This window comes from Primulina tabacum, unplaced genomic scaffold (genome assembly GCF_025594145.1).
Source record: "Primulina tabacum isolate GXHZ01 unplaced genomic scaffold, ASM2559414v2 Contig369, whole genome shotgun sequence".
NCBI classification, from domain to species: domain Eukaryota; kingdom Viridiplantae; phylum Streptophyta; class Magnoliopsida; order Lamiales; family Gesneriaceae; genus Primulina; species Primulina tabacum.
Window position 1 is genome coordinate 82,479 of NW_027459733.1, and position 6,703 is coordinate 89,181.

Here is a 6,703-nt window from a genome sequence, read left to right on the forward strand (position 1 = left end):
GCCCCGATCTACATGGCCCTCACGGTTTCGAACAAAACCTGATCAACTTCACGCTCCTGCACCTACAACTCTCACTCTCGATCTGCACATGCCCTTGACAACCCAACACAGCAGCCCCTTGCACCACATAACAGAAATCGTGAGTAGCAATTAAAAGAAATGCATGGCAAAGATGAAAAACCGAAAAGAATTCTTCCTGTTCAAGGACCGATCGAATAGTTTCACACATCAAGTATTTATATACGTGAATGATACAGCAAAGGGGATACAAAGCATGCCTTAAATGATGCACACACGCGAGGGACCCGAGATGGAAGCCGGAGGAAATTCTATGCAAGAACAAGTGGAAAACCGATGGGGCCTCTAGCTATAATTGATGAAAACGAGAGGGAGATGGTGCTCTGAATGGGGTGTCGGCTGGTATAAATTTTAGGTTTAGGGTAAATGGTGTTTAAGGGTTAATTATATAGATAAAATATTAGTTAATGGGCCTAAATTGTTTAATTAAAGATTAAAAAGATAAATAAGTCCTATAAACTCAAAAGTAGGCCCATTAAGCCCAAAGTCACTCTCGAAAAATATTTCGTGTTGAAACGATTTTGAAAATAATAGCCGAACCATTAAAAAGTCCACTGATTCGATAAAATTTGCGTACCGTTAAAAATAAAATCCTGTGGGTAACAATACCCAATAAAATCTCATTTTCGAAAAATACACTTAAAAACGCTTTAAATTAATTTATAAAAATAAATCGTGTAATAAAAATAATTTTCCTGAAAATTCTCTGGTCTCCGATCCTCATTCGAGCGTGAAATGCACCTAGAAACCCTAATGCATGAACTTATAAAATAACATGAAATAAATTCTACCATGCATGAATTATGCATAAAATACATAAAAATAATTAAACATAATTTAATAAAATAAACAAGCATTTAATGCATTAAAACAATTTAATAATATACCAAAGAAATTTAATAATTTGCATGCATGTGGTTCACGTGGACTTTTCGATTTTCGGAACGTTACATTTGTTCTTATTCTCAGTCGATTGAACATTTGGTTTACTTGGTTCTGAATGTTCATTTACCATGGTTGACTTTACAAAGGTAATGTACTTTCCTTTGTTATTATTCAACCTTGCCTAAGTATCACTTGCAGAGTTTTCAACACTACTATTAAAACCTAAACCAGTTTTATCAGCAACTGTATTTTGAGCATTCTGCATTTCAGTTAAAGTAACTGAAGATTTATTCCAAGTTTGAATCAGTTCAGAATTTTTTGAAATCTCAGTTTTCAACTGACATATCAAAGCTTGGTTTTCGATCAGTTCAGCATTTTGCTTGGCAATCTCCCCTTTTAAATTTAACACTTCAACTGACTTATCAGTTTCAGTTTTATTATCATTGGGATCATTTTGCTCAGCTTTGACCTTTTCAAATGATCGAGCCAGTTTGTGATACTCATTTACCATATCATGCAATGTGGTAATGAGTTCCTCACGAGTGAAGTTAGTTGAGCTAAAATCAAATACATGTTCACTTACTGAATTCAGTTCAGCATCGTCTGCCATCAAGCATTTGATTTCCTCTTCATCATCACTTGAGCTGCTTGGGCTTTCTGATTCTGACTCATCACTGCCAGTTTAAGCCCACTTTGATTTGCTCTCCTCAGCCAGGAGCACTTCATGCTTCTTTTTGGATGATCTTTTGTCATCCTTAGTCCTTCTCCTGTTCTCATACGGCTTCTTTGTTTTTTTAATTGATCCTCGACTGTCCTTCTTATGCTTAGGACAGTCTGCTATATAATGACCTGATTTGCAACAGTTGTAGCAAACATAGTATTCTTCTTTGGATTGGTTTTTCTAGTATTGTTTTTGGAAGTTTCCTTGATTCTTCCTCATTAACCTTCCGAATTTTCTGACAAACAATGACATGGCATCATTGCTAAGTTGATCAACAGATTTGTCAGCTGAACCAGTTGGTTCCTGTCTGAGAGCAGTTAAAGCCGTTGTGGCAGCTGGTGTAGAAGGTTCTCCTTCTCTGGTTTGTAGCTCAAATTAATATGCCTTTAGATCAGCAAATAGTTCATGTAGTTCAACTTTGTTAAGATCTTTTGATTCACGCATAGCCATGGTCTTGACATCCCAATCTCTGGGAAGACCTCTTACTACCTTCAGTGTCACTTCTTTATTTGAGTACACTTTTCCAAGTGCATTCAATTCGTTGATGATGCAGTTGACTCTTTCATCATACTCGTGCATAGACTCTCCTGCTTTCATCTTGATATTATCAAATTTTTGAACAGAAACAGACAGTTTGTTCTCCTTGGTTTGTTCATTTCCTTCACATAGCTGAATAAGTTTTTCCCATATCTTTGTGGCTGTTTTGCACATTTTGATTTTGCTGAACGTAACTTTGTCCAGCGTTTTGTATAGGATGTCCTTGGCTACATTATCCAAGTTTTCTTTTCTTTTGTCTTAAGTTGTCCACTCATCTCTGGGCTTTTCTATTCGTTGGGGTGCCCCGTCAGTGATGGCAACTGCAGTGTTTGTTTTTAATATCTTCATTGGACCATCAATGATAACATACCACATGTCATCATCTTGTGCAGCTAGATGAGCTTGCATTCTTATTTTCTAATTATCAAAGTCTTCTCTGGAAAACATAGGTATTTTGTTGAATGAAGACATATTGAACAGTTGTAAGTGAGAATATTCTGAGACAAGATTCAACTGCTCTGATAGCACTTGATAGGATCGGTTAATAGGTAGAAAAGTGTATAGAAGGGGGGCTTGAATAAACACTCACGATTTTTATAACCTTTTTCAAATGAAATATCAGTTTTGTTATATACTGAAACTTAGGAATCTTGTCAGTCGTTGACAATCAGTTTAACTAAATATAGTTGCGGAAATAAACTGACTGAAAGATAGAATAAATGACTGAAATAATAATGCAAGGATTTATAGATGTTCGGAGATTTGAATAACTCCTACGTCACCCCTTCTATCACAAGGATATGATATACACTAAAAGACTTTGATCAATACAAAACTTGTACAGACCCACTTCAGTTTGGACTTAACACTGCCAAGACTGAAACTCTTAGTTAACAACAATTTTCACAGTTCTTCGACTGGATTTAGCACGACTGATATAAGTAATACAGAGATTTGTGCTAATAAGCTCGAAAAGTAGCCTCAAATGCTACGAATATTTCTAATGAGTGTGAGCTTTTTGAACCTCAAATGAGAGTAATAAGTTTAGCAGAATAACATCAAGCTTAAGAGAATAGATGAATCGTATTTTTCAGCTAGCTATCTCATCTGCTCTTATTTCTTATTTATAAGCTTCCTTCCAACGATAACAATAAATATAATTTGAATCTTTGTATCCGTTGATTACCACGTCAATATACTTCTGACATTCGTACACTGTATTCTCTGAAATGAGGCGTTCCACTACGAGTTACAGTCTGCTTTGTACTATTGTCGATTGAATGTCCTTTTCAACTGATGACGTGTTCAGATGAATGATCAGCTGATAATTATATGGGTAACCTCACAACTGAGTATCTCAACTGATCAGTTTCCAACTGATCAGTCAGTTCACAAAGTAGATTCAGTTCGGCTTATCTCAGTATTAAACTTCAGTTAGTTAACTGTCAGTTCATGTGTTCGTGATCAGTTAGTTCAATCAGATTTAATCTCTAATTTTGTCAAACTACCGAAATTAAGTTTCCAACATAAACTAAAATATTTGTTGGGATTTAAGGGGAATGTGAACTGAAATTCCCAACAAATTCATTTCTCATTAAATTTTAATCCACCATTCTAGATATTATATCTCATTATTTAATTCTTGAACCTTTTTATTTGCATGTTTATTTGAGCATAGTAGTAATAAACAACCATTCAAATTTCGTTGCTAAAGATTTGATAACTGAAAGTAATAATTGTAAAATACAGTCTTCAGTGGAACGATACTCGTACTGTCGTATATTATACTATTACTTGACATCGTGCACTTGCAATTAATTTTCGAGCATAAAAAATCATATTTTTATTAAGGATTCCACAGTGCAAGTTTTGCTCGATCAAGTTTTTGGCGCCGTTGCCGGGGACTGTTAATTTACAATTTTATTTTCAGTTACTTTCTTTAGCATTGTTTTATTTTTTTTGAGCTAACACTCCACATTCTATTCTAGATATCTTTTCCAGTGCATGCCAAAGTCACTTGACGTGGAGCTTGAGTAGTTTGATCCGAAAATTGAAAGAACTTTCTGCAGAAGAAGACACCAGCAGAGACCGAAAGAAATGATGGAGAGGCACAAGCACGAGCATGAGGAGGAACACCATGGAAGGCGGACATGTTGAGATGCCACGCCGCATACCGATGCTAGAGTATGCCCAGTCTTCTTTGGATGGTGCACGCCCCAGCATTGTGAGGCCTATTGTTCGGGCAAACCACTTCGAAATCAAGCCAGCCATAATTCAGATTATTCAGAATACAGTCCAGTTTGGAGAATCTGCAGTAGATGACCCAAACACGCACATCGCAGATTTCCTTGAAATTTGCGATACTTTTAAATTTAATGGAGTTTCGGATGACACTGTTAGGTTGCGTTTATTTCCTTTCTCCTTACGTGACAAAGCTAAAGCATGGTTAAATTGTTTTCCTGTAGGTTCGATCACCACATGGTAGGACATGGAGAAAGCGTTTCTCATTAAATACTTTCCTCCATCTAAGACCATGAAGCTGCGGGCAGACATAACCACATTTGTTCAATTCGAGCAGGATTCTTTATATGAGGCATGGGAGCGTTTCAAATATCTATACGAAGATGTCCTCATCACGAACTGCCACTTGGGTTAGTCGTTATAACCTTTTACTATGGCTTACTCACTCCTAATTGTACTATGATAGATGCTGCTGCCTGTGGAAACCTACTGAGAAAAACTACTGAGGAAGGATATGAGTTATTGGAGGAGATGGCCGCTAGCAGCTATCATCCTCAATCTGAAAGGAACAACTAGCGAAGAAGTGCAGGAGTTCACCAGGTAACTGACCTTTCCGCTATTACTGCACAACTTGATGTCTTGAACAGGAAATTGGACGGCTTGAAAATGGGTGGCACGGCTATGCATCTTCAAGAGATATTTTGTGAAAAATGCGAAGGAGAACACTATATTAATGACTGTCAAGACAGTGGTCTTTTTTATGTGCAAGAAGGGGCATCAGTGAATCAAGTGGGAGTCCAAAACCGTCCAAGGAATGATCCGTATTCGAACACATACAATCCTGGATGGAGACAACATCCCAACTTCTCATGGGGTGGCCAAAACAGTCAGAATCGACCACAGGGAGGACAATCATATGGGAAACAACCAATGTACAGATCTGACCCTCCTAGAGAAGAAAGGTCCAATTTGGAGCAGATGATGTCTAAGTTCATCTCATCTACCGAAACTAGACTCCAAAATCAAGATGCATCGATAAAGGGACTAGAGAATCAGATTTGACAGTTAGCAAAGATGATAGCAAGTAGAGAGCCGGGCACCTTGCCAAGTAACACAGAGACCAATCCGAAACAGCAAGTGAAGGCCATCGAGTTGAAGAGTGGAAAGATCTTAGAGGATAAAGGGACAAAAAACTCAATTACGGGATGAACAGATTGAGGGATCAAAAGGTAAGTCTTCTAACTCTACTCCAGCACCCACTGCACAATCTAAAATTGTTATTCTTCCATCTTTTCCTGCAGCATTAAAAAAGGCTAAATTAGATGCACAATTCGGTAAGTTCTTAGAAGTATTCAAGAAATTGCACATCAATATTCCTTTTGCTGATGCTCTGATGCAAATGCCAAGCTACTCTAAATTTCTGAAGGACATCTTAGCAAACAAGAGAAAATTGGAGGATCACATGATGGTTAATCTAACTGAAAATTGCTCTGGGATCCAGGGAGTTTTTCTATTCCTTGCATGATTAGTGATGTTGTTTTTCATAAAGCTTTGTGTGATCTTGGTGCAAGCATTAACCTCATGCATTTGTCTGTATTTAGGAAACTTGGGTTGGGAGAACCTAAGCCAACGAGGATGTCTTTACAACTAGCAGACAGATCTATCAAGTATCCACGGGGAGTTAATGAGGATGTGCTAGTGAAAGTCGACAAATTTATTTTTTCTGCAGATTTCGTAGTTCTCGACGTGAAGGAGGATATGGAGATGCCTTTGATTTTGGGGAGACCGTTCCTTGCAACTGGCAAGGCTCTAATAGATGTGCAGGAGGGGAAGTTGAGATTGAGAGTGGGAGAAGAGGAGATTACTTTTGACGTTTTTAATGCACTTAAGCACACACTGCATTCTGATAGTTGTTATAGAATTGATGCTTTTGATTCTCTTGTGTTTAACTATGTGCAGGATGCTCTTAGGGACCCTTTGGAAGCCACTCTCATTACTGAATCACGAGAAGACAAATTGGATGCAGAGAAAGCCGAGATAGTGGCATACCTCAATGCCAACCAGCAATGGAAGAGGCCAATAAGGATGAGATTAGAGGACTTGGGGGATCGAAGAGACTTGATCCCTCCGAAGTCAAGCCTAGAGGAGCCACCAACTCTGGAGCTAAAGCCATTACCCACATCTAAAATATGTCTATCTAAGTGAGAATAATAAACTTCCTGTGATTATCTCTTTTTCTTT

General features: G+C 37.7%; 1 non-coding gene across 1 annotated transcript; it reads right to left on the reverse strand.

Moving 5' to 3' along the window:
- Window positions 1-4,758: 4,758 nt before the first annotated feature.
- Window positions 4,759-4,863, reverse strand: LOC142534123 (small nucleolar RNA R71). The gene has a single exon (XR_012816915.1). It is a non-coding gene; the product is annotated as a small nucleolar RNA R71 (small nucleolar RNA).
- Between the last annotated feature and the right edge of the window lie 1,840 nt (window positions 4,864-6,703).